This window comes from Aegilops tauschii, chromosome 7 (assembly GCF_002575655.3).
Source record: "Aegilops tauschii subsp. strangulata cultivar AL8/78 chromosome 7, Aet v6.0, whole genome shotgun sequence".
Taxonomy (NCBI): Eukaryota; Viridiplantae; Streptophyta; class Magnoliopsida; order Poales; family Poaceae; genus Aegilops; species Aegilops tauschii.
Genome location: NC_053041.3, coordinates 646,643,870 through 646,653,983, shown reverse-complemented (window position 1 = coordinate 646,653,983; position 10,114 = coordinate 646,643,870). Strand labels below are relative to the sequence as shown.

Genomic DNA, 10,114 nt, shown 5'->3' with positions numbered 1-10,114 from the left:
GCTTATTTGTGGTGACAATGGGATATTCACGTGATCTACTTGATGTATGTTTTGGTGATCAACTTGCGGGTTCAATGAACTTATGCATAGGGGTTGGCACACGTTTTCGTCTTGACTCTCCGGTAGAAACTTTGGGGCACTCTTTGAAGTACTTTGTGTTGGTTGAATAGATGATGAATCTGAGATTGTGTGATGCATATCGTATAATCATACCCACGGATACATGTGGGACATTGGAGTATCTAGGTGACATTAGGGTTTCGGTTGATTTATGTCTTTAGGTGTTATCTAGTATGAACTCTATGATAGATCGAAAGGAAAGAATAGCTTCATGTTATTTTACTACGGACTCTTGAATAGATCGATCAGAAAGGATAACTTTGAGGTGGTTTCGTACCCTACCATAATCTCTTCGTTTGTTCTCCGCTATTAGTGACTTTGGAGTGACTCTTTGTTGCATGTTTTGGGATAGTTATATGATCCAATTATGTTATTATTGCTGAGAGAACTTGCACTAGTGAAAGTATGAACCCTAGGCCTTGTTTCCTAGCATTGCAATACCGTTTACGCTCACTTTTATCATTAGTTACCTTGCTGTTTTTATAATTTCAGATTACAAAAACCTATATCTACCATCCATATTGCACTTGTATCACCATCTCTTCGCCGAACTAGTGCACCTATACAATTTACCATTGTATTTGGTGTGTTGGGGACACAAGCGACTCTTTGTTATTTGGTTGCAGGGTTGTTTGAGAAAGACCATCTTCATCCTATGCCTCCCACGGATTGATAAACCTTAGGTCATCCACTCGAGGGAAATTTGCTACTGTCCTACAAACCTCTGCACTTGGAGGCCCAACAACGTCTACAAGAAGAAGGTTGTGTAGTAGACATCAATCACTACTATGGAGATTCAATATAAATAGACCACTCTTCAAGGGTGCATGACCATAAAAGATATTACTCATATAAATAGAACAGCCATTATTCTCTGATTTAAATGAATAACCGTCACGCATCAAACAAGATCCAGATATAATGTTCATGCTCAACGCTGGCACCAAATAACAATTATTTAGGTCTAAAACTAATCCCGAAGGTAGATGTAGAGGTAGCGTGTCGACCGCGATCACATCGACTTTGGAACCATTTCCCACGCGCATCGTCACCTCGTCCTTAGCCAATCTTCGCTTACTCCGTAGTCCCTGTTTCGAGTTGCAAATATTAGCAACAGAACCAGTATAAAATAATCAGGCACTACTGCGAGCATTAGTAAGGTACACATCAATAACATGTATATCACATATACCTTTGTTCACCTTGCTATCCTTCTTATCCGCCAAATACTTGGGGCAATTCCGCTTCCAGTGACCACTTCCTTTGCAGTAGAAGCACTCAGTCTCAGGCTTAGGTCCAGACTTGGGCTTCTTCACTTGAGCAGCAACTTGCTTGTCGTTCTTCTTGAAGTTCCCCTTCTTCCCTTTACCCTTTTTCCTGAAACTGGTGGTCTTGTTGACCATCAACACTTGATGCCCCTTCTTGATTTCTACCTCCGCAGCCTTTAGCATTGCGAAGAGCTCGGGAACTGTCTTATCCATCCCTTGCATGTCATAGTTCATCATGAAGCTCTTGTAGCTTGGTGGCAGTGATTGAAGAATTCTGTCAATGACACTATCATCAGGAAGATTAACTCCCAGTTGAATCAAGTGATTGTTATACCCAGACATTTTGAGTATATGCTCACTAACAGAACTATTCTCCTCCATTTTGCAGCTGTAGAACTTATTGGAGACTTCATATCTCTCAATCCGGGCATTTGCTTGAAATATTAACTTCAACTCCTGGAACATCTCATATGCTCCATGACGTTCAAAACGTCGTTGAAGTCCCGGTTCTAAGCTGTAAAGCATGGCACACTGAACTATCGAGTAGTCATCAGCTTTGCTCTGCCAGACGTTCATAACATCTGGCGTTTCTCCTGCAGCGGGCATGGCACCTAGCGGTGCTTCCAGGACGTAATTCTTCTGTGCAGCAATGAGGATAATCCTTAAGTTACAGACCCAGTCTGTGTAGTTTCTACCATCATCTTTCAACTTAGCTTTCTATAGGAACGCATTAAAATTCAACGGAACAACAGCACGGGCCATCTATCTACAACAACATAGACATGCAAAATACTATCAGGTACTAAGTTCATGATAAATTAAAGTTCAATTAATCAAATTACTTAACAACTCCCACTTTATTAGATAGACATCCCTCTAATCATCAAGGTGATCACGTGATCCATATCAACTAAACCATGTCCGATCATCACGTGAGATGGAGTAGTTTTCAATGGTGAACATCACTATGTTGCTCATATCTACTATATGATTCACGCTCGACCTTTCGGTCTCAGTGTTCCGAGGCCATATCTACATATGCTAGGCTCGTCAAGTTTAACCCGAGTATTCTGCATGTGCAAAACTGGCTTGCACCCGTTGTATGTGAACATAGAGCTTATCACACCCGATCATCACGTGGTGTCTCGGCACGGCTAACTTTCGCAACGGTGCATGCTCAGGGAGAACACTTGTACGTTGAAATTTAGTGAGAGATCATCTTATAATGCTACCGTCGAACTAAGCAAAATAAGGTGCATAAAGGATAAACATCACATGCAATCAATATAAGTGATATGATATGGCCATCATCCTCTTGTGCCTTTGATCTCCATCTCCAAAGCACCGTCATGATCACCATCGTCACTGGCGTGACACCTTGATCTCCATCGTAGCATCGTTGTTGTCTCGCCAACTATTGCTTCTACGACTATCGCTACCGCTTAGTGATAAAGTAAAGTAATTACATGGCGATTGCATTTCATACAATAAAGTGACAACCATATGGCTCCTGCCAGTTGCCGATAACTCCGTTACAAAACATGATCATCTCATACAATAAAATTTAGCATCATGTCTTGACCATATCACATCACAACATGCCCTGCAAAAAGAAGTTTGACGTCCTCTACTTTGTTGTTGCAAGTTTTACGTGGCTGCTACGGGCTGAGCAAGAACCGTTCTTACCTATGCATCAGAACCACAACGATTTTTCGTCAAATATGTGTTGTTTTAACCTTCACAAGGACCGGGCGTAGCCATACTCGATTCAACTAAAGTTGGAGAAACTGACACCCGTCAGCCACATGTGTGCTAAGCACGTCGATAGAATCAGTCTCACGTAAGCATACGCGTAATGTCGGTCCGGGCCGCTTCATCCAACAATACCGCCGAATCAAAGTATGACATGTTGGTAAGCAGTATGACTATTATCGCCCACAACTCACTTGTGTTCTACTCGTGCATATAACATCTACACATAAACCTGGTTCGGATGCCACTGTTGGGGAACGTAGTAATTTCAAAATTTTCCTACGCACACGCAAGATCATGGTGATGCATAGCAACGAGGGGGAGAGTGTTGTCTACGTACCATCGTAGACCGTAAGCGGAAGCGTTATGACAACGCGGTTGATGTAGTCGTACGTCTTCATGATCGACCGATCCTAGCACCGAAGGTACGACACCTCCGCGATCACACGTTCGGCTCGGTGACGTCCCAAGAACTCACGATCCAGTAGAGTGTCGGGGAAGAACTTCGTCAGCATGACGGCATGATGACGGTGATGATGAAGCTACCGGCGCAGGGCTTCGCCTAAGCACTACGACAATATGACCGAGGTGGATTATGGTGGAGGGGGCACCGCACACGGCTAAGAGATCAAGGATCAACTTGTGTGTCTATGGGGTGCCCCCCTCGCCCGTATATAAAGGAGTGGAGGAGGGGGAGGGCCGGCCCTCCTATGGCGCGCCCCCTCCACCGTGAGTAGGATTCCCCCCCTTCCCTAGTTGGACTAGGAGTGGAAGGAAGGGGGAGGAAGGAGGAAGGAAAGGGAGGGCCGGCCCCCTCCCAATTCGGATTGGGCTTGGGGGGGGGGGGGCGCTCCCCCTCCTTTGCTCCCTTTTCCTCTCTCCCACTATGGCCCAATAAGGCCCATATACCTCCCGGGGGTTCCGGTAAACTCCTGGTACTCCGGTATATGCCCGATCTCACCCGGAACCATTCCGATGTCCAAATATAGTCGTCCAATATATCGATCTTTATGTCTCGACCATTTCGAGACTCCTCGTCATGTCTGTGATCATATTCGGGACTCCGAACTACCTTCGGTACATCAAAACACATAAACTCATAATACCGATCGTCACCTAACGTTAAGCGTGGACCCTACGGGTTCGAGAACTATGTAGACATGACCGAGACTCATCTCCGGTCAATAACCAATAGCAGAACCTGGATGCTCATATTGGTTCCTACATATTCTACGAAGATCTTTATCGGTCAAACCGCATAACAACATACGTTGTTCACTTTGTCATCGGTATGTTACTTGCCCGAGAGTTGATCGTCGGTATCTCAATACCTAGTTCAATCTCGTTACCGGCAAGTCTCTTTACTCGTTCCGTAATGCATCATCCTGCAACTAACTCATTAGTCACATTGCTTGCAAGGCTTATAGTGATGTGCATTACCGAGAGGGCCCAGAGATACCTCTCCGACAATCGGAGTGACAAATCCTAATCTTGATCTATGCCAACTCAACAAGTACCATCGGAGACACCTGTAGAGCACCTTTATAATCACCCAGTTACGTTGTGACGTTTGGTAGCACACAAAGTGTTCCTCCGGTATTCGGGAGTTGCATAATCTCATAGTCATAGGAACATGTATAAGTCATGAAGAAAGCAATAGCAACATACTAAACGATCAAATGCTAAGTTAACGGAATGGGTCAAGTCAATCACATCATTATCCAATGATGTGATCCCGTTAATCAAATGAAAACTCATGTCTATGGCTAGGAAACATAACCATCTTTGATTCAACGAGCTAGTCAAGTAGAGGCATACTAGTGACACTCTTTTTGTCTATGTATTCACACATGTACTAAGTTTCCGGTTAATACAATTCTAGCATGAATAATAAACATTTATCATGATATAAGGAAATATAAATAAATACTTTATTATTGCCTCTAGGGCATATTTCCTTCAGTTAGGGCCCATCAATGCTTTTTTCTGTATTATAGGTTCATTGTTTATTCAACAATATTTCCTCTGCACACCACAAAGTTCTTTATGAATTTGCTCAACCTATGTAGTTCGGCTGCAATTTTGACAAGGTCTCTATATCTCATGTAGAGGCTTTCGTATCAGTTGCGGCAGGAAATTCTAACATTACTTCCAGTGTTTCTTTTCTTTGACCCGATCACAAAAATTCTGAAATCCCACTAGGCTCCGACTCACTGTTTTGCATAAAATATTTCTTCAAAATTTCCACACTCTATGGAAAAACAATTTGCCTCGGTGTAGTGATAGAGGAATATCCAATCATTTGGGATAACCTAGAAATTAACACTTATTTGAAGAAATTTTGATGGCACTCTTTTTAGCGTATGACTCCAGCATTTAGGGCAAGACTGGGTAAAGCGGCACAGAAAGGTCTCGAGATATTTGTTCACTCGTGCTGACTGGCCATCTTTTTGTGGGTGGTGTGTCGTACTCATGCGCAGTTATGTGCCAACGTATTTGAATAACTCTTGCCAAAAATGACTCGTGAAAACAGGGTCACGATTTGAAATCACTGCACCAGCGAATGCATGCAACTTGTACACGTAAGTCATGTAGAGCAGTGCAACCATGGCAGCTGGGTATGGGTGAGCGAGAGATAAGAAGTGGGCAACCTTTCTGAATTTGTCGATGATCACCCAGATGCAGTTGAATTGGCCTGATTGTGGTAACCCGTCAATAAAATCCATAGTGATAAATTCCCAAGACTCGCATGGCACTGGGAAAGGTTCCAGCACCCAAGGGTACGCCACACGTTCCGGCTTAGCTTATTGGCAAACCTGACAGCACTTAACATATTGCTTCACATGCGTCTTCATCTTGGGCCACGCAAACAACTACCTGGCACGGTGGTAAGTGACTGGAAACCTGGAATGTCCCCCCATTGGGTTATCATGAAAGGATGACATGAACCGTTGTTGCATAGACGTACCACCACCCAACCAAATTCTTCCGATCAAGTGGAGCACTCCGTGGACCAACGAAAACCTGCCTTTGGGATCAGTGCCGGTGGCTAGCCATTTAAGCCACTGTTGAGCCTGGGGGTTGACACTATAACTATTGATTACTTCTTCTAACCATGATGGTTGAGCTTAAAAAACTATAGAGTTGCTCAGAAGGAAGCGATCTTGAGAGAGCATCAGCGGCGCCATTCTCTGAACCCTTTTTATATCTGATAGAGTTTGCAAACCCAATAGCTTGGTGAAGGCCTTCTGCTGCCATGGAGTGGACAAATGCTACTATTCTAGGTGAATCAAGCTTTTCTGGTCTTTTTGAATTATATGTGCTGCAAATATGGGCGCCATTGCTCGATGGCTACCACAATGGCCAAATATTCCTTTTAATGTGTGGACAACCCACGATATCTTGGGCTCAATGATTTTCTCATAAAGGCAATAGGAGGGCCCCCTGTTGCAACACAACTCCAATTCCTGTATCGCGTACATCCATTTCTACCGCGAATATTTTGGTGAAATCCAGCAGAGCCAATACTGGAGCTGAGATGAGTTGTTGCTTGAAAAGATTGAAAGTTTGCTCGGTGTTATCTGTCCAAACAAATGTTACTCCTTTCTTGAGAAAGTTGAAGAGGGGTCAAGCAATAATGCCAAAGTGCCGGACAAAACGCCTATATTACCCTTACAGGCCCAGGAATTGTCTCACTGCTCGAGCATCAGTTGGTCTGGTCCCCTGTTGCACTACATTGATCTTGGAAGGATCGGTGGCCACCCCCTTAACACTGATAGAGTTCCCCAAGTATGAGATTTGTTGCTAGCCAAATGAACATTGTGATCACTTGACATACTACCGATCCCTGCGGAGGTGCGGAGGAGCTGGAACACCTGTCAGCGATGCTTGATGTGGTCGGGCAGGGTTTTGGTAAAGACCAGAATATCGTCGAAGAATGTCAACACACAGACACGCATTAGAAGGTGGAGGGTATCAGTCATTCCTCCATTAAAGGTGCCCGGAGCGCCAGCGAGGCCAAAGGAAAGCACCTTGAACTCAAAGTGGTCATGATGCATTTGGAAGGTTGTCTTGAATTCCTCGCCCTCTGCCATGCGTATTTGATGGTATCCGGCACACAGGTCCAACTTGGAGAACCACAGGGCACCGTGCAGCTCGTTCAAAAGCTGTCCAATCACTGGTATTGGGAATTTGCCGATGCAAGTCATGGCGTTAAAATGCCAATAGTCAATGCAGAGTCACCACGTCCCATCCTTCTTTTTCACCAAGATGGCAGGTGAAGAAAAAGGGCTCACGTTGCATTGAATGATCCTCGTGCGAAGCATTTCAGCAACCTTCTCCTCTCCTCCCATAGTTGAGCATAATATCTCTTTCCTTTCACCTAACTTTCCTCAGGGAAGTTGCCATTGAAGGGGATCCAAGCTTTATGTCACACGTTTACTAGTCTACAGCCTACTAGTAAAGTGCAGAACAATATGATTGATTGAAGAAGAAGACCAAGGTCATAGATTACAGTTCTCAACTTGTGATTGACTGAAGCAACATATGTATTACAGTTATGGTTATTAAGGCAACACCCTATCAACTGACCTGCAGCTGAATGCTACTCGTTTATTCACCTAAAATATGATCTTGTCGAACGGAAATCTACATGAAGAAGTGCGCAGTACAGGCAATCAAATTCTTCCAGAGATTTATTAGAACCAGACATGCAATTCAATACTTATAAAGCTGTACTGTTTGCTCTTCATTATCCCAGTCTCTGGAACATCCAAAACATTTATTTATCTAGCTACCTGTTAGTTCAAAAGCTTTATTGTTCCACAAGATGGCAATAGGATAATCAGGCGGTCACGCTTCTAAATAAGCATTGTACCACCTATCATGATCCTTTTTCTCATTTGTCCACCTCGAGGACAGGAGTGTAGAACCCCACAATTGGAATCAGATTACCATAGCCATCATCATCACACACCCTGGTCGCCTGCCCTGATTGTACTTGGATTGTGAAGAGGCCAGCAGCTGTGGTCACAACAATGACGTTTGCTCCCTCGGCAAAGCCCAACACATGAGCTGGACATGCCTCACCCACTGGAACACCATTTAGGGACAAACTTCCCAAGTAGATGATGCGGCTTGGTACCCATGTGGCATCAGCCTCTCTTGACCACAATTGTAGATGCGGATTCAGTTCTTCGACGAGTCCCAGTCCACCGTTCTCCGTAAGAATAAGATTGCAATCAAATACTATCCTTAGAGCTGCAGGAGTATGGCACGTCGAACCAAATCAGCCTGTGCCTTGCCAAGTCATACTCCAAGATCAACCCACCATCGGACAAGAAGTAGAGCAGAGACCTCACAACAAGCACACTGGACCACACAAAAGGGAGCTCCCTGGCAGTCGTGGTGGTCGCAGCCACCCGCTGTGCAGAACACGGCGGCGGTGGTGCGGCCTCTTTGAAACGCTGCGGGCACCAGTACGGGCTGCTGAGCGCCCGTGATTGGATCCCACACGAGGAGTTGCTTGGTATATGGCGGCTCGTGGTCAGAGAGGAAGAGGCCGCGGCGGTGGCGGCAGTCCACGGCCTGCCAGAGCCAACGGTCCGGGGCGGCGAGGGAAAACGGTGACACGGTGGCGGGGATGAAGCGGGGAATGTCCTCGTCGTACCAGTCATGGAGAAATCCGAGCACCGGGGGTGCTCGGTGGAGATCATGGAGGCGGCGATGGAAGCCGCCGTGGGAGACGAACTCCCTCCAGGACTTGCAGACAATGGAGGCACGGAGGAGGCTGGCCGGGTCGTCGGGTGGGATGCGGAGGAGGATCTCTTCTACAAGCTCGTCCGGGAGCGTCGGCGGCGGTCCTGGTGCCATGGTTGCCGCTAGGTTTTTTTTTACGGCCGGAGATAGGTTGCTGCTGTTGGCCCAATCCACGACGTGATCGACTACTTTTCCGTTTCCGATACAACGACGACGAAGATAGGCTAACTTCTTATCGATCCACCGTAGTGCAAAGCTTCTGCAGTCCTGCTCTAGCTTTAACTAGTCTGCTCCCGATGGATCGATTTTGCAATAGCTGCCGCCTATATATATACTAAGTTAAGCGACGCGGCTACTATTCCTTATCCGACTCTAGCTAAGAAACCAGCAGGGACAACGTTGTCTATACTTCAAACTCAAGCAATGATGGATCACCGCCGGGACCATCACAACACGGCTGTCGCTGGTTCCAGCATTTGTTTTGCTAGTTGCAACTCCACCGGCCTACGGTTGTAGCTCCGCCGAACTACGGTTGCAGCTCCGCCGTGCTGGGGTAGCTGCAGCTCCGCCGGCGAATCACATCGGTGGTTAGCGGTGGCCGCTCACTTGTAGCCCATCGTCGCCTCCCCAAAAACACGGGGCTCCGCTGGTTGCAGCACCCCCGCCCGTCGTCCCCTACCCAGGAAAAGAGGGTAGCAGGAGGTGCGGCCGCAACCTTCGACGACGACGGCGCGCACACCATGGCAACGAGCTCACCTAGGCGGGCCATGGTGACGAGTGCATCCTGGCTAAGCAACTCCCCCCTTTGCAGCAGCTCTGAAGGGTGTCGCGCGGGTGCTCTCAATAGCCCTCTGTAGCTTGGGGTAGAGGGAGTAGTAGATAGAGAAAGGGGATGAGCAAGAGCTGCCGTTCCCATGGCTGGCGATGTAAAAGGAAGGAACGAGAAGAAGGAGAAAGAGAGATGCGAGGCGGGATAAGGATAGAAGGGCGCTGGGCGGTGCTGGGACCCACAGAACGAGTGGCCAGGGGCGCTTCTATCGTACAGCGCACGAACGACCGGCCCAAGCGTTCCGCCGGCGCATCGCACGTAAACAATTCCCTTCATTATATGGTTTTTCTTTTAGGTTTACCCCTGTTATCTGGCGACTATTCACTAGGAGGGGGTGGCATTTGCACACGTTTTGACGACAATTTTAGTTGTGTGCGGTGTGGCGGTT

General features: G+C 46.5%; 1 pseudogene; it reads right to left on the bottom strand.

Annotated features, from left to right (window-relative positions):
• Positions 1–8,037: 8,037 nt before the first annotated feature.
• LOC109732282 (uncharacterized) lies at positions 8,038–9,011 on the bottom strand (annotated as a pseudogene).
• Positions 9,012–10,114: the final 1,103 nt, after the last annotated feature.